The sequence below is a fragment of the Cryptomeria japonica genome, chromosome 8 (genome assembly GCF_030272615.1).
Source record: "Cryptomeria japonica chromosome 8, Sugi_1.0, whole genome shotgun sequence".
Classification (NCBI taxonomy): Eukaryota; Viridiplantae; Streptophyta; class Pinopsida; order Cupressales; family Cupressaceae; genus Cryptomeria; species Cryptomeria japonica.
The window spans coordinates 364,369,575-364,389,097 of record NC_081412.1 but is presented as its reverse complement, the minus strand read 5'-3'; positions in this window follow the sequence as shown (position 1 = coordinate 364,389,097).

The window sequence follows — 19,523 nt, the reverse complement described above, 5'->3', positions numbered from 1 at the left end:
CCATTGTGGCATACTATCATCTTGTTGTTCTCTGTGGGTGGTAACTTGAGCAGTTACCATGCGGGCCTCCAACTGTTGCTCTTGTTATTTCTCACCTTCTTGTTGGTCATCATCCATCTCTTCGTGCTTCTCATATTGTTGTCATGTATATTCTTCATGTTGTGGTGGAGGTTGGGAAATGTTTTGTGCAAGGTTTGCTTGTAGTGCTTGTGCAAAGTCCTACTACTATTCTTTAGCAAACTCCTCTAAGTTTTCACCTGCTTCTTTTTCTAAGGCCTCTTTATTTTCTTCATCTTGTTGCTTTTGTTGACCTCCCTCCCACTACTTGAGGATTTGTTCTTGATCCTATGGTGTGAGCACCAGACGCTTATCCTGGTCATCAACCTCCATGGTTTCCACTTGTACATCATATACTTGTGTTTGAGTAACCTGACCTATTTTCTCTTTAGGATCATTAGCAAATTTCTGAGCAGGCTTCTCATCTTGACGAATAGAAGGTACTTGTACCAACACTACTTCTCATAAAATTGGCTTGGAAGTGGCTTGTCTTTGCATGAGATTCTCCTTTTTCTTGTGGTCTACTATCACAATAGGCCCATCGTACTCATCTAAATTTGATTCATATTATGTATGGTGACCCATTCATGAACCGGATTGGTAGCTGCTATAAGAACTTGAGAAGGAGTGGGTCATTCGTTATCTTGCCCTTATGATGTACCTTCTCCTAGAACAATGCCAATAGCTGGTATGATAGATGTGATTGATTCTTGTGGGACAACAATTAATCTAGTAGTTATACTGTGCTTAACTGCTATCTGTAGGAGTTGAGACTCCTTCATTTTTGCATCCAATTGTTTCATCTATTCTTCTTTTCCAATGCTAGGCATGGGAGCTTCTCAGTCCACAAGAGTATTCTTGGACTAGACTCGGACCTTGTCCTCCTTAAATATTCCTTAGTAGCCTTTGAATGGGGGTTGTTAGTGACTTTACCTTTCTTCTTTTCCCTAGAAATGCTAGATTTGAGCCTAAGACTTAGCCATTGTCTTGTTCTTTCAACAATCTTTTAAGAGACAGTTAATTTCCACATTCTCCTTTTTCTACCATCTTATTGGTGAGAGAGACCTTTGGTATACTTTCATTTCTTTGTAATCTGGGTCCAATAGTTCTCCATCATCCCTAAAATCTTTAGGAATATTATCCTCGAGGTAAAATTATATCATATGAGATATTGTTAGCTTATGGAACTTGATGGTATGATGAAAGAATAAGTATCTAGTAGATTACTGAGAGGGGGGGTGTGAATTAGTAAAATAAAAAACTGATACAAACTTCCCAATCTCAAACTCAATCACACAAAGTAAAATTTCACTGTCAAGATCAATACTCATAAGAATACTCAACACCAACCGATTAATTGTTATAACAACTTCAATCTTGTAAACATCAAAATCTAAAACCATATATTAACATACTTCATCTCTCAATGATTCCAGTTATCATGTCTTATCAGAAGTTAATCAAATCAACAAATAAGATCATAACCACAAAAACATTCACCACATGACACAAATATTTATACGTGGAAAACCCAAATAGGTAAAAACCACAGTGAGATGAGACTCACAAGATAGCTATCTGAACTCTTCTGAAGTTCGCCATGTTAGGAGCCAATCCTGTTAAAGCTTTTACAATAAGTCTTGTTAGGAATCACCTAGTTAAGGGATTTACAAAATGCCTTGATGAAAATAAAATATCCTATTAGGAGTAACCTTGGTAGAGGATTTGATAATCGAAGCTAATGGACCACCTTGTTAGAGGATTTAAGAAGTAACCAAGCTAGTTTTTTATTAAGGTAAAAATAGGTTTTGAAGGGGCCCTGAAACCCTTTACAAATGAAACTTAGCAGATAAAGCAAAAAGAGACAAAAAGGGACAAACCAATGAAAAGCCAGCAAAAAACCATAGAGAACCGGCTAAAGCCCCACAAAGCCAGCAAAACTAGCATGACCCAAGAGAAGAAACTAATTGATTTTTTTCAGGGCATTAACCAAGGTGTTGCTAATCCCATGCAGTTCTTTGATGTTTTCCCTAAGATTGGGGATATCCTTAGCAGAAGCAGCCACAACTTTCTTGACACTTGCCCTAGTCCTCTTAGCAGCACTAGCTGGAGTAGCTTTGCCACTACCAATCTAGATAGTATCTTCATCCATGTCAAGGTCCACCACCGGTTTAGGAGAACTGGAATTATCAAAGACCTTAGCAATATCCTCCAAGTTTTTAGTGACTGCTGACAGTATATTCGGGATAATGCCCAACAAATTTTTCAGTGCCACACTCCCTTCTTCCAATGATTTAACCTTCTCCTCCAGCTTACCCGGTTAAAGCTTACCCGGTTAGGGGATTTCAGTTCTACTGTAATTGTTAGAAAACAACAGGTTTTCTTGATCTGTCTGAATAGCACTATATTTGCTTGATCAGATCCTTTTAAGCTTCAATCTGCCTTTACACAAATTGCAGATCCATTCTTCAGTTAGGCAACCACACACTCAACTGATTTCTTCCAACTTTTCCAACAACTTTATAAACAAATTCATCGACCTTAAATACAAATCAATTAGGATGGTAACACAACAAAAAACTAATTCTCTCATAGAGATTACAAACAATTTGGTTCAAGTGTGACCATTGGATTTACATAGCAATCTATACACATTCTTCAAGAAAATTCCAACCGCTCCATGATAACTACTTCATCGAACTTTGTAACTCATCATGCACTATGCATTAGATGCAATCCACTTTTCTCATTCCCTAGACAATCAAACAAATGTGCCTAAACAATCTAAACTAATCCTCATACAATGATCACATGTGTCACTATCATTACCGCTCATTATTAGATCTTAAACCCAAAAAATTGATCGGTTAGGGTTTAACAAAAAAACAACTGGTAGGGTTTATCGGTTACATTATATAGAAAGGGTTTAACCTTATACACCGGTTTATCAGTTCAACTCACAAACTTACATACCGGTTTACAACATCTTCCTCAAAGCTCTTCCTACTAGTTACAAGACAATATCAATAACAACAACAATATCATAAATACCATTACCAGTTCAATTGACATCAATGACAATATAACATATCATTAATGCAATATTCATGCAAATGCCAATAGAACCCCCTTTTCCTAGCTTTGAAACAATCCTTCATTCTTGCCCAAAAGTCCTTCGAGGCTAGTATATGCCCCTTATATACTACCGACATCATTCCTTTGATTTTTCTGAATGGATCATATCTTAGCCGAGAATAATCAAAATCCTTAAGGCAGAGATCCTGTAACTCATGAACAACTATCTTTGCAGTCTATAAATTATGGCATTTATAGTGTTCAAGGAAATTTAGGAATGATATTCCCATCTTATGCTTTAGAGTCATAAGGGATTGAACCCCCATAATTTGCCTCACATACTCAAGAATAATAATCGTGTTGCTATAGTAGTAAGGGAGCAAGAAAGGGTTTCCTGTGAATCTTCTCAATTGGCTATATGTATACCATTGGTTCTAAATGAACCATGTTCCCCTTTCTTTGATTAGTTTCATCGCTTTGAGAGACAATCAATATCCTACATCACATGTTAATCTACAAATGAGTACATATATAAACGCGTCATTAATCCTTTTGAAATGGTTTTTGGCTTGTTGAATAGGAAACTAAGTGTAATACTCCCACACTTTTTTTTCCTTATGTTTCTCTCTTAGCTTGCCATTAGTGTTCAATCTTGAATAAATTCCACTTCTGGCCACCACCCAAATCACATAAGAGGTCATAAAGAACTTAGTCTTGATTACATCACACATTCTCGTGTGGATGTTGTCTGATATGATCTTTGCCCAATTAAAATATTGCTTATCTTAAGTATGGTATGGATGTAATGGAACATCCATAAGTGGTAATGTTTGACTTCCTCCTTCCCGAAGGCCCGATTGAGCATGATAATTAGGTCACAAGGAGCATCTTTTAAATCTACCCTTAGGTTGTTGTCTGGTGTCTTCAGACCTAATTTCCTCAGATCATTAAACTATACTTCATTTATGTGATGTTTGTTGTTTGCCACATTCTTATTGAAGATTTGGCTAGCTTTGTCCTTAGTTGTTTGGAGGACTTCATTGTATTGGGGATATCAAAGGTCATAGAAAGCATGTCAGCTAAAAGGTCCACCACTACATTCCCTTTGGTATCTAGGCTCTTTTTGGTGTCTGGGTTGTAATGCTAAGCAATGAATAATATGATTTTGAGAGACTAGACGGCTTGAGGAATGTCACTTCTATGAGCCCAAATGTCTCGATTCTCCTGTATGCAACATTTGGATCAAGGATAGATACCTCCCTTATAATTTTCTCCAGTTCAATATGTCCTATTTCAGTGCTGATGACCTATTGCACATCATTGTAAAATTTTGAGACAAGTGTTTGGCCTTGATACTGATATTTCATGGTGTTAGGGTGCTTTTTTAGCCAAACTTTGTTCCTAGTCTTCCTCCTTGGGATTGTTGTTGCTTCCATAAGATCTCTTTAAACTAACAAAACAAGGGATATAATCAATGTCTTAAAAATCATTATTAAAAGCAGTGAACTCCAAAATCCTAGGGTTCCGAGTTCAAAATAAACCTTTTCATTAATCTTTCATCTTGACTTTGGGAACCTTGAGTTCCGGGGTCCCAAAGTTGAGAAAACCTTACGAAGATATCACTCTGTAATCTTAGGGTTCTGGGGTTATGAAATGGAGGATAGAAAAAAATCACCATTTTAGGATCCTGGGATCCCAAAATATAAAAGGGAAGGTCACCGTTTTTAGGCTTCAAAGTTCTGGTAACCTAGAGTTTTGGAGGCTTGAATATGAGAGCTCTGGAGGCACTTTTGGGATCTCAAGAAACAGGGGTTCTGAAGGGTAAAAATAATAAGGCAAGGCACCTCTCTAAAATCCTAGGAACCCAGAATTTTGGAGAATAAAAAAGACAAACCAAAAGGGACTCCAGGATCCTAGGAACCCAGGGTTCCAAAGTAGAAGAAGAAAAAAAATATGAAGGTTCAGGATCTCAGGAACCCAAGATTGAAAAAATAAAGAGGGGGCCTAATTGTCATAAATTGAATTATTTAAAAAAAATAAGAAACCCTAAGAAAATACAAAAAAAAGAAAACAAGAAACAAAACTAAGGCTAAAACACAAGGTAGGGAACAAAGAACCTACCTAGATAAGGAGGAGAGGAAGACACAAAGCCCACTGAGAATTTGCCGAATTGCTAGAAGGAGGGGAGCTTTAAAAGACTTAAACATGCAAATGAGAAAAAAAGACCCTAGTGAGGGTATTTATACACCGATGATCATGTGGATTGTGGTGTGACACACTTTGGGGTCCTAGAATCTCAAGGCTCTGAGGTGGAAAGACAACCAACCTTGGGACTCTGGAGTTCTGAGATTGAAGAGAGGATAATGAAACAAGGAGAACTCAAAATCCAAGGATTCTGAGGTTCTGGAGCTCCAATAGAGAAAAAAATAGAAGGCTCAAGATTTTAGGGACCCGAGATTCTGAAACCTTCACAAAACCAAAAGGGACAACACTTGAAGGACTTTGGGATCTTGGGATCCCAAAGACAACAAAACCAAGGCAACTTGTCATTTCAGAAACTTGAAACTCCAAGGAGAAGAAAAAAAGGAAAAAGGCAAAAAGGGGTCACTCTTTGGAATCTCGAGAACCTGGAGTTCCAAAGTGTGCAAAAGAGAAAAAAACAAGGGACAAAACACACTTCGGGGTTTCGGGATCCCAAAATCTTGAAGTGAGAACAAAAAGAAATAGAAAAGAGAAACACACTTTGGGATCCAGGGATTTCAGGGTTTCATAGTGTAGTGAAAGGAGAAAGAATAAAAGGACACAAGGCCACCTTGGGGTCTTAGAAACCCAAAAATCCATCATGGAAGGAAAAGAAATGTGCAAAAAGATAGAAAAATAGAAGGGAAAACAAAAAGCAAAAAAGGAGGATCCACATTTATAAGCATGAAATGGAGGGAGAGAGTATGTAGAGCATAACAATATGTTGTATGAAATTGCATGAACATGAAAAAACCCTAATTACACATACATGCTTGCATATGAAAGATGTAATGTTGCTCTATAATTGATGAATAAAGAATATGCAACCTTGAAGATCTCTTGAAATGCTTGATAATGAATGCTTCAATGTTTGAATGATAGATTGGTTGAATGGGTGCCTTATGATTCTCCTATTATCTTCCTATATATCAAAATGAGAGGGGAAAACCTCCTTATATACTTTTCCATTGAAAAACATGTTAATTTTCTGTCATAGGCTGACACAGGGCTAGGTTTCCTACTCAAATTTGAAAATGCCCTAAGGGTTCAAAATGGGGCCCAAATAGGGAGGACCAAGGCATGGCTCCCTATTCCCAATGAGGGCCATGGTGCCACACTCTAGTCCTACCCTAGTCTAGGGCCTAAACAAAGGGGCCATGTGGTGTATGAAGTGAAAGAAAGACCATATTTGCATGATGCAAGCATGATCGGGTCTTAATTAAGCATTGGGAGACAAACACTAAGGTGAGGACCCAAAATGTGGACTAAATTATAAGGGAGTGTAATTTAGGATGCTACATTTAGCCCCCAATTTAGCGAGAGTATGAACTTACGTAAATACTCATGATAAAGTAGATGAAGAAGAGGGGCAATGATGAGAAAAATCACAAGGAATATAAGACATCACTAATTTTGAGGAACCAAGCCCCCAATCTTAGGATCTCAACTCACTCAAACATATGCAAGGGCACAGAAAAACAAGAGGAAAACTAAATCCCAAACAAAGACAAAAAGACAAAAAGACAAAATGACAAAAAAGGCAAAAAGACAAAAGACACACACAAAATTTGAAGACAAAAAACAAGACTTCAAGTTAACTGGCTGAAGAGACCTCGATATAAAAATGTCTTAATCACTAATATCATTCTTGAAAAATGCCATCTTACTAAAACAAGCGATCACATAAAAGAGAAAAGCACAAATCATGGATGAACTATCAATAGAGAAGTTACGAGTTCATGAGAAAAAGGAAAGAGAGAGCACAGATACATGCCAGAGGATCCATGAGAAGAATGATGAGAAAGGACATGGATACCTTGCCCCTAGATGTGTTCTTATAGGTGATCCATATTGGGGATGAGAGTAGGAATAGTCTAGCTATTTTTGGCGAGTTCCACTCATCCTCATTCATTTGTGCAAGTGATGTTTGGTTTCGAGCATGAATCATCTCGTGTAAGACTATTTTGTCTGGTTTTGAGAATGAACACCCCGTATAAGACAAATGATGCATAAAATTGGGATGAAGCATGATGTTGCAAAAATCCCTTGTTGATAAATGAAATAAGAATTAATAATGAGGATACAATAATCCCTTATTGATAAATGAAATGAGGACTAATCATGAGTATGCAATAATCCCATAAATGATGGAAAAAATAGGGATGAACCATAAGTATGCAACAATCCCATATTGATAATTGATAGTTGAAATGCAACTAGGATGCCACATATATTCCCCCCCTAAATATATCAACATAGTCCTATGTTGATGTCTTAATGTAGATAGAAACAAGGACACCCACCCTTAACACCAAGGAGATATATACTAATCAATAATGCATGAATTCCAAGATAGAAAGAAAGACTCCTAAATAGGATTCGTTTCTTTAATCAAGGAAGAGATAATTGTAAAAGAGATATATTTCAACAAATGTAAAGGGATCCTTTTTATGGATGTATGATTAACAAAGGATGAAAATATCTTTGCATATAGATATCTACCTCCAAGAGTAGAGGAGATCCTTAATAAAGATGATATCTTGGAAGGATATGAGGACTAATAATACACACCTTATTCAAAGTGGATTCTTAAGATTGCACACTTTCACTAAGGAGAGGTTGTTCATAAAAGATGCACCATTTCAAACGAGGAATGCATGCACACTCATAATAAATGACATCAAATTATGAAATATGCAAATCAACAAAGGAAAAAGGAAATCAGAGAGAGAGAGAGAGAGAGAGAGAGAGAGAGAGAGAGAGAGAGAGAGAGAGAGAGAGTTGAAACATTATTCTTGCCCCTCAAGCATGGAGACAACGACACCAAAGAGAGATCATCTATAAAAGAAACACTCTTCTAAAATAAGCAAAATATGATTAGCAGGGGTGCATATCTCAATATATAAGGGTTCATTATAAAAGATACAACTCAATAAAGAGAAGAATTTGATGAATGATTATAGAATTTCAACAGTAAGGAAGAGATCCAATTAACGGTATGCACTTATAAGGGAAGGATAAGACCCTCATTAGGGGTACATGTTCCAATAAGAGGAAGGAGATCCTCAACATGGATATACACCTCGACAATCGATAAGAGATCCTTAATAAAGGTCCTACTTCACAAAGGGAAAGTGAGAAAGGATGATTTAAAGGCTATTATTTCCCCCCAAGCATGGAAAAAACAAAAAAAATACTATTATTTTTCTACCAAAGTATGATTGTACTTGAAATTGTACAACCATGAATGACAATGAGCCCCCAATAAGCAAGCTACCAATGTCACATAATGAGGAGAAACATAATAGGAACTTAAATGTTATCTGAAAGGAAAAGTATGAGATTACAAATCATTTCCATATAGTATTTGAATGGTACGAGTTACAATAAGTTGCTGAATTTTATCTACTAAATCATGACATTCATTAGTGGCATGACTTGGGATTTGATGATACTTGCAAAAATAATAACTGTGTTTATTTTTCTTATGATTCTTTCTTTAAATCTTCAAAGGGAGAAAAATCAAGTTGGGTTTAAGAAGCGCATACAAAATACTCTCTTGTTGTGGTGAGAAGTTGTAAGAAGACATAGATGTATTAGACAATAGAGGAGGGGATGTCAACAAAGGAGGACTTTGGAAATTTAGATCTTCTTCGGAAAAGTGTGGTGTAGATTTCTCATGACTGTCAAAACTTTGTTGCAAACATCCTAAACCATATCCATTGTGTCAATGAATAGATGTTGACATGTCTAGAGGAGAGGGTTCATTCCTAGTATGAAAATATAAAGATCCCTCATCATCATCAAGACATGTGCTAGAAGGAGAAGTGGGAATTGATTTAGAATATGTTTGGATAAATGACACACAAGGCTCCTTCAAGGCTTCCTTCTTATATTGAGGGATCTTATACCCATTGAAGGAAGGTATAAATTCTAATGTACCCCAATTATTTGTGAAGGAAACATTATTGATATGAGATTGTGTTATTGAAGGAATCATAGTGAGAAAAGCATCATACTTCACCATGAAAAAAATAATAAGGATTAGGATCAGCCTTGATTGTGTGAATTTCATTGTGATATATGAATTTTCTTGTGTGATGAAGAGTAGAAGAGACGCTTTCATAGCATGAATCCGTGGTCTACCTAGAAGAAGGTTATAATTAAGATGGTTGTGAATGACATGAATAGGAGTAGGTAAAGTCATAGGTCCTACTTTTGTAAGTAATATTCCTATACCAAGCAAATCTCTAGGAACATTATCAAAGCCACGAACACAAAGAGGTTTAGGTTAAATAGAAGAATGATCCTAATTTATCTTGTCTAATAATTCAAGACAACAAATGTTGTGCTAACCCATTATCAATTATGATACCTCTTATGTCATGTTCATAAATATAAGGATGTCATGCCCAACTTTTGGGCACGAACGGAATTTTTTTTTTTTTAAATTCCTAACTAATTAGCGACTTACATAATTAAAATACTGCATCTTTGGTTTGGTCTAAACTATATTTGTGTCAATAGGTAATTAAACTCAATTTAGTAATAAAGATAACTAAGTTATCTATGAGCTAAAAATTTCTCCCAAAAGGGTAATCACTAAGCTTCAATACTAAACAATTCAAAACCTCATGCAAAATGAATAGTCTCAAATTTGCATGCTCAAAATTCTATCTTTTCGTCCTTAACTACCTAAGATCTAAATTTAATTTTGTCCTAGTTCTCTATTAAGATTAAAAACCTTACTAATTAATACCCCCATAATTTAAAACGCATCTTAATTAAATTCTAAATAGGCCACTTGACCCCATCAATATTGCTATATGATATTATTATTATTTCCCCTTTCTTTCGATTCAAATGGACATGCTCTACCCACGAGTTTATAATTTTTCCCCTTATAATGCTCCTACATTTAATTACTAATTTAAAAGAACATTAGGTAATGTTATCAACTTCCATTTGAGTTATCAAACATCTACAACACATTTAAAATTACTCATATATATATTTATATACATACATAATGGTATGTATATATATATATATATATATATATATATATATATATATATATATATATTTATATATTTACGCATGTGTATTTTCTATATATTCTAAAATATTCCTTATGTTACCCTTAACTAATTGCTTGTTTAGCCATCCCAAGCAAATATAAATCTCTTATAAATGTTACACACATAATATTTTATATATATATATAATAATTCTTTATTTTACCATTTATTAAATTGCTTCTCCAAAAGAATGTAGGGATATGAACCCCTTTTTTTTTTTTCATATATTATATTTCCCCACCCCCCCACACACACCCACTCATATTTTAAACCTTGACTGGGTGTTTGCCCTAACCCGAACTAGGGTTAGGGCGTCTAAGATAACATCTTTTTTTTCTTTTTGTTGTGAGTGTGTGTGCGGGTGAGGAAAGGGCGGCGGCCCTGATAGGCTGCGCGCAGGGGGCGATCCAAGCCAAACCCCCCCCCCCCCCACCATCTCCCCTTTCTTTTTCTTAGCGTCTGTTTTGGGTATGCCGAGACGGAGGAAGGGAGCCGAGCGGTAAAAACAACCAAGCGAACCGGCGCCATTTTCCCTTTTACGTAGGTGCGGGAGAGGCAAAGAGGAGGCGGGCGGAGGGGAGAACGCGGGGCAGCGCCGGCCGCGGGCAGCGCCGCCAGCCTGCGGCTCCCGCAGTCCCTGGATGACGCCGCCCAGGGGCTGCGGGCTCCGCAGCCGGTGGCGCCGCCGCCCAAGGCCGCGGCCCGCGAGCACCTGTTCGCTCTGTCCTGTGTGTTGGCTTAAAATAAACAGTGTTTTTTTTTTTTTTTTTTGTTGGGAGTTTTATTTTGCATTAAATTTTTTTTAAAAAAAAAAGGTTTCTTTATATATATATATATATATATATATATATATATAAAAGAGTATAAATTGATAAGTATATGGCAGAAACAAAGAACTCAGTCCTTTTACTTGGGATACACAGATTTCATTTTAAATAAATAAATTATATATATATATATATATATATATATATATGTATATATACATATATATACATATATATTTATATATATATAAGGCATCATGTATGGTTTTTTTTTGAGATATAAACAGAATATATTGACAATGTAAAATCATAAATATATATATATATATATATATATATATATATATATATATATATATATATATATATATATATATATATATATATATATGTTTTGTTTTTTTTGGGGTTGAATGCTCTAGATAGGAGATTAGCCAGTTTTCTCACTAAGTAATATATTAGATCTGAAAAAGTCATCATTTTCTTTGTTTTTATAAGCAGATTTTAATGGGGAATGAGTAAAATATATATATATTTGTGAATACCTTTTTCATTTATTAAGTATCTTTGAAATGCTTTAAGAACCCTCCTATATCTATAGCAGATTGATTTATGAGAAAGAACATATACATTTTTTTTTCAAATATACTGAGACTAAATGCTAATCCTTTGGATAGAAATAGACTACAAGTGCTAAGATTTCATTTTCTGCAACTAATGGAAAATAAATGACTATTTTTAATTAAATATACAGCAGCATATTCAACTTAAAGAAAAATGGAGTAACATCTAATCTTTAAATTTCAGTTTACTCAAAAGTGCATACATTTCTCTTTTTTTTTATACAAAACATTAAGAATCTAGATGCAAACTAACATTTTCATCTTCTTTTGCAAAACTACCAAGTAGGGAAAAACATGTGTATTTATTGACAAATGTAAATACAAAATAGATATGGACACAAAATAAACATGAATACAAATGGGATGAAATCCCAACAATGCTTTTTCTCTACATAGTAACTTGAATATAATACAACACTTTCTCTTTCTTGAAAGTAGATACTACACATGCTCACTTTTCTCCTTTTATACAAACTACTACATTGAATCTATTTTTTTTTTTTTGAAACACTTTTCAGCAACACAAAACAACAACATAATCCTTTAATCCTTCCTTTCCCATTTCCATGCAACCTGCAATAGAACACATTTTTGACCATGGGAAGCTCACCTCCCAGCCTAGGCTTACTAGAAGCCACCCCCGAGCTTGGAGAACCAAGCACTAGACGGGTTACAAACAAGCAAACTCTACACAAACATAGGAAAACACTTACATTCAAATTTCCCTTCCCAAGCTACACATTCACCACTTTCATGGTGACTCTTCCATGGGTGGAAGTGGACCAAGTACCAATGGGGAGAATGCATGCCACAAAAAAAACAACACAAGCCACCTCATGGCAATACAAATGCAACAATTACTTCCACAATCCTTATGCCCCCCAAAAGGCTCAAGGCCATATTTGCTCCCCTTATGACCCCCAAATGCATACACAAGGCTATGCATCAAGGGTCACCAAGGACACCCTTGAGAACACTCTCCATAAGGAGAGCCTCTCACCCATGGCTATCATACTCCTTCCACCCCAAGATCTTCCTACCCTTCCAAGAGTAGGAGATCTTGGACACTCCCAAAACAACAAGAACACAAAACAAAACTCATAGAAAAGAAAACTACACATTCTTATCTTCAACAAAAACTTCATAAAAACACATTCTTTACCACAACTCTTTTCTTTTACAAAACAACATAAACTAACACTTACAACATAACAAGAGGAGATAAGAAGTAACCAACCTTATTCTGCCAATAGGTATGCTAAAATTAGTTGGGGATGAGCTGCCCAATTCCACACTAACTTTTCTCCAAATTCCTCCAAAAATGCTAAACTCCTACTAACTTTTTCAAAACAAGCATAATCTCCAAGAATGGAGAGTGGGTGATTACTCACTAAGTCTCCAAATTCTTGCCTAAGAAGGCCTCTCACACACTTCCCAACCCCTTGGGTGAGGTGTGAGTTCCCATTGGTTGCCCTTCCCAAACTCTTGCACATTACTAAAATTAGAAAGGGAAAAGGTGGAAGAAGATGGGGAAGAGAGTTTGACATCTAAAAGGAAGGTTCTCTATCCTAGGAAGAACTTTCTAAGTTGAATTTTCGTTCATCTTGAAAACACCACTTTTTGAAGTGACTAAATAGTCACATGGGAGAAGCCACATGTTGCAAAATACCCCTAACCCATAGGTATACCCTTTGGACCTTTGGAAAAGCCTAAAAACTTACCCTAGGAGTCCATTAAACCCTTTGGAAACCCAACTGAAGTTTACCTACGGGTCAAACTTGAGTTGACCACTCCCAAGACTCCCTTCCCAAGGCAAATTTGGGACCACACTCATGTTTTTGAATGGCTTTGGTAGAAACAAAACTCCCTCCAAGAGACAAGTCAAAATCAATAACACTTAATCAGCACATGTCTCAAGTGACACAATAAAAATACAATATAAAAATCACACATGGAATTTGTCTCTTGTAGGATTACACATATACATACAAATTAATTTTTTTAACACTCAAGCATTATACACTTCACAAAATAAAATACATTACAATGGGGTGTTGTCTCTCCAAATAGACAACTCCCGGCTTAACAAACGCACATAGGTCTAGGCTTGGTTCTCCATTAAATTCCATGGTCACATGGATAATTTTCCTGCGCATCTCAATTAACACATTAGTAATCCCAATAATCACATTTATACATAATCAAATACATAGGTTCCATTACACATCAAACACTCATACATTTGACAACAATAATTCAATATCTCATTCGTTCAAATTCAATTTCACATAAGCAATCAACATAATTTTCCAAAATTGAACCATTCATAAATAAGCATCATCTTTCTATCATCAATATGAAGTCCTGCAAATTTCCAATAATGACATTCACCATCATAATGTAATTCTATTCTAGTAACATATCTAAAGTTTCATAATCATCATGCATGAAATAAAGCATCAACATATGTCAGTGTGATCCAAATCATGGAATCATATAAGTTCTAAGTCCATAAACATAAAATAAAGCATCCACAATAGTCTCAATATGCAAATAACTGAAAATGTCAAACTGAATCGGGGTAGGGCCTCACAAAGGAATAATCATAAAGGGATCATCTCTATTTCTAACCTATATAGAAAGAAATTCATCTTGTGGGAGTGTGATATCACTTGGCTTAGAAGAAGAATGAGGAACCACTTTATGAAAGGCTTCTTGGATCAACCTATGGTATGAAGGGGAAGTTTGAATCAAGTCTCAAAGGGAGATCTTTGCTAATATACCATGGAGTTTCTCAACAAGACCCTTATCATTGTATTTATTAGGGTGAGAGGAGGAAGAAAGAGAAGTAAGAAAATTGGGATCTTCCTTTTTGATACAAGCATTAAATGATAGTTCTGATACTAAATGTAAGTACAGATCCAATAGCCAACAAGATGAGAGGGGGGGTGAATCATACAAACTTAATCTTCCATAAAAACATCAGATTCAACCTCGGTAACATATACTTTAGTAATATAACCAAAATTGTTAAACATGCAAACTCAAAAGCATATAAACATCATAAACCTCATAACACCAGATTTAACGTGGAAACCCAAATAGGGAAAAACCACTGTGGGATTTCGGACCAACTAAGAAATATACTCTTCTAGAGTATGCTCGGTTAAAAGTAAATCCTGTTAAAGATTACAAACACATTGCTAGATGTGACCCGGTTAAGGGATTTCCCTCAGATCTGTTAGGATCTTCACCTTGTTAGAAGTGACCTTGTTAAAGGATTTCAAACACTCAATCAGAATGTCACCTTGCTAGAGGGTTTTACAAATAAGACTGTTACGTCCACTCGATTAAGAGATTTTCTATTACTTTCACAAAATAACAGTAATAAAAATCTATTTGCAACTTCACATCTAAAATGCTAAAGCAGATTCTTATTTGTTCAATACAATATAGACATAGAACTAATCTTGTCCATCTGCTGGGCTTCTATACTCTATTATTCAAATAGGTTTTCAAGCTTCTGTGCTCGGTAATCACTATGTAGCATCCCTGCGCATACACTTGCCCGCATCCATTGTTTATCAACAGTTTCCTATTTATAAACAATTAGCTAACCACTTAATCTCCTTGATCACATTTCCCATGATCAATCATAGCCATCAGATCTTCAATCTTGTCTAGGTTCAATGCATCTTTCAATCTGAAAATGTTTTACCCCGCCTAGGAAATTGCATATATTTCTTGGAACTTGTGCCAGGGTATTGCGGTTCAATCTGAACTGTAGATCTTCATGCCGACTTTCCTTTGCCATAGATTCATTAACAAACTATATTTATGACATACCAATCATTTAATCAGTTCCAGCTCATCAGCTTCCTTCATTAAATAATGCATGTAACCATTTAATGCATTCCGTTACAGCTCGGTTACAACTCGGTTACAACTCGGTAAATACTAAAATTCACTCGGTAGACATTCCGCCTTCATTAACCGATAGTGATAACCTTAGGGTTTACTGACTAGGTTCCTTAGGGTTTACGAACTAGGTTCTTTGCTTGGTAACATAGTATAGTATTAACCTTACAATTTACAACATATGTATGATGTTAAAACAATCTAAACATCATGATCTCATCATTGTCTGACTCGGTAATAGTTGCCCCATTGAATACCTTATTCATCCACTTATTCATCATATTCTTTCCTGTGCCTTTTACCGACATCTTTATATTCTTCAAATCATACTTCTCAAGATATGGCAACGTCATACTGAGTCAGAAAATCAATTTCTTGACATCAATGACAAAATAATAATATCAAGACAGTAAACATCCTTAATCAGTTATATTCATAATCATCAACAACCTTCTCAATATCCTTATTGAAATGTCAACAATCTTTGATTGTCTGTTATAATGCTATATTGCCAACATTCTCCCCCTTTGGCATTGATGGAAAAACCAATTGATTTGACCTTAAAAGATTTGGATTGCTGTGATTCTGAAATGCTGAAGTGCTCTCCCCCATACATTAGACTTCTCCTATTTTTTCAGTCTTCTCCCCTTTCTCAGTTTTCTCCCCCTTTGACAACAATGCCAAAAAGTAAAGAATTAAAACATGATTTCTTCCTGTATGAAGTGATTTCCTGTTGTTGTGTATCAATGCGGTCTTGGTCAGAGCATTTTGTCTTCAATTCCTGTTCCTTGTATTGTTTTCCTGTAATATTCCCTATACTATTTCCTGTACACCTTTAGAAAACATCCTAAAGTGTGTTAGTTAGCATCAACTCCTAAAAGATATTCATTAGAGTCATCGGATTGATGCTTTCACCAAACTCAGTCAGTGAGTAGAAGATAGGGGTAGGACCCCTAACTTACTTCTAAGATATTCAAAAGTGTACCTTGGTAGTGGCTTGGTGAAGATATCTGCTATTTGTTCCTTTGTGATAACATACTCCAACATCACTTTCTTCTCTTGAGCTTCTTCTCTAAGATAATGATATTTGATAGAGATGTGCTTTATCTTAGAGTGCATAATAGGATTCTTTGAAATGTTAATGGCACTAGTATTTTCACAGAATATAGTTACTGGCTCGGTAACTTTCTCATTTGTACCTTCCAATAGTTGTTTGATCCATGCAATGTTGGTACAATTCAATGCTGCAACAACATATTTAGCTTCTGTTGTTGACTGTGAAACACATCCTTGTTTCTTGCTAAGCCAACTCACTAGTCTTTCTCCTAAAAAGAAAGCTCCTCCACTTGTGCTTTTTCTGTCATCAATGTTGCCTGCCCAATCAGCATCAGTATAAACTTTTAAATCAAAATCATTTCCTTGCTAATATACTAAGCCATAATCCTTTGTGCCTTTCAAGTATCTAAAAATTCTTTTGATTGCTATCATGTGTGTTTCCTTAGGATCTGCAGAGAATCTTGCAACTATACCTACTGCATGTGCTATGTCTGGTCTACTGTGAACAACATATTGTAGCTTTCCAATCATGGATCAGTAAAGTGTCTCATCAATAGATGCAGATTCATCATTCTTTGATAATTTACAGTTGGTAATCATAGGAGTACTTAGTGGTTTTGAATCCTCCATTTCAAATTTCTTCAAGATTTCCTTTATGTACTTGGATTGAGTAATGAAAATCTCATTTTTCATTTGCAGGATCTGTAAACCTATAAAATATTTTATCTCACCGATTAATGACATCTCAAATTCTTTGCTCATTTCATTTTCAAAGTTCTTGCATAAAGAGTTATTTCCACATAATATAATATCATCAACAAATATGGCTGAGATCGGTATTCCATTTTCATCATTCTTCATGTACATATTGTTGTTCTCACTTGTCCTTATAAAACCAATCTTAATCAAATAAGAGTGCAATCTTTCATACCATGCTCTAGGTGCTTGTTTCAAACCATATAAAGCTTTGTTCAATTTACATACCTGATCTTTATTCTTGTCTTCAACAAATCCTTCAGGTTGTTCAATAAAAACTTCTTCTTCTAATATTCCATTCAGAAATGAAGATTTGACATCCATTTGATATACCTTGAAATTTTTGAAAGCAACATATGCCAACAATGTTCTTACTCCTTCAAGTCTAGCAACAAGTGCAAAAGTTTCACCATAATCAATTCCTTCTTCTTGAGCATAACCTTTTCAAACTAGTCTTGCTTTGTTTCAAATGACCTCTTCCTTTTCATTAAGCTTGTTTCTGAAAATCCACTTGGTACCGATTACATTTTTGTCCTTTGGTCTTGGGATTAGTGTCCATGTGTCATTCTTCTTGATTTGATCAATCTCTTCTGTCATAGGATTTATCCAATCTTCACTGTTAAATGCCTCTTTCACTATTCTCGGTTCAAATTCAGATATCAAACATGTGTTATGTCTCAGTTTGTTCCTTGTCATCACTGGATCATCCTTATCTCCTATAATCTGACGTGGTGCATGATTTCTTTTGACATACTTGGCTAATACAGGCTTGGTAGACTCTGTATGATCTTCTTCATCACTCGGTAACTGGATATTCTCTTCATTTTCTTCAATAGTTTTCTCGATAAGACTTGTTAGTTGAACATAGACAAATTCATCATAGTCTTCTGGTTCCTTGGAATTTCCTTCATCATTTCTTTCTGCAAATTCATCAATTTTCACATTTGCACTTTCTAATATTTTGTTAGATGATTTGATCAGACATTTAAATGCTTTGCTTCTAGAAGAATAACCTAGAAATGTTCCTTCTTCACTCTTCTGATCAAACTTGCCATTTCTATCATCTTTGTGAACATAACATCTACTTCCAAAGATTTTAAAATAACTTACATTAGGTTTCTTATCATACCAAATTTCATATGGTGTCTTCAAAGTACCTTTCTTCAATTGTACTTGGTTCAGGGTGTAAACTATTGTGCTTATTGCTTCTCTCCAAAATGTTTGTGGTGCCTTCTTTTCAATCATCAGTGTTCTAGCATAATCCACAATAGATCTGTTTCTTCTCTCAGCTATTCCATTTTGTTGTGGAGTTCTCGGTGCAGAGACTTGTCTTTTAATACCATAATCATTACAAAATAAGTTGAATTCATCAGATGTGAACTCTCCTCCTCTATCTGATCTAAGACATTTCAGTTGTCTTTTTGTTTCATTTTCAACTCTTGCCTTGTACGATTTAAACATTTGAAAAGCTTCTGATTTATCTTTTAAAAACATTACTGACATCATCCTTGAATAGTCATCCACAAATAATATGAAATATTTATCACCATAATACCTTTGAACTTTCATAGGACCACAAAGATCAGTGTGCACTAGATCTAAAATTCCCTTAGAAGTGTAAGACTTACTTGTAAAGCTTGATCTTGTCATCTTACCCATCTGGCATCCTCGACACATAGCATTCTCAAGTTTTTCAAGACTCGATAGACCTCTTACTCGATGCTTCTTGCTTATTTTGATCAGATTATCAAAATTTACGTGACAAAACCTTTTATGCCATAACCAGGTATCATCTATCTTTGCATACAAACACTTGTTATGAGTTGAGTCAAGGTGAAATGTGTTACCTTTTGTTTGTGTCCCGGTAGCAGCTAACTTTCCATTCTTGTCATGAACTTTGACAATTCCTTTCTGAAATTCTATTCGGTAACCTGTGTTGTTTAGTTGTG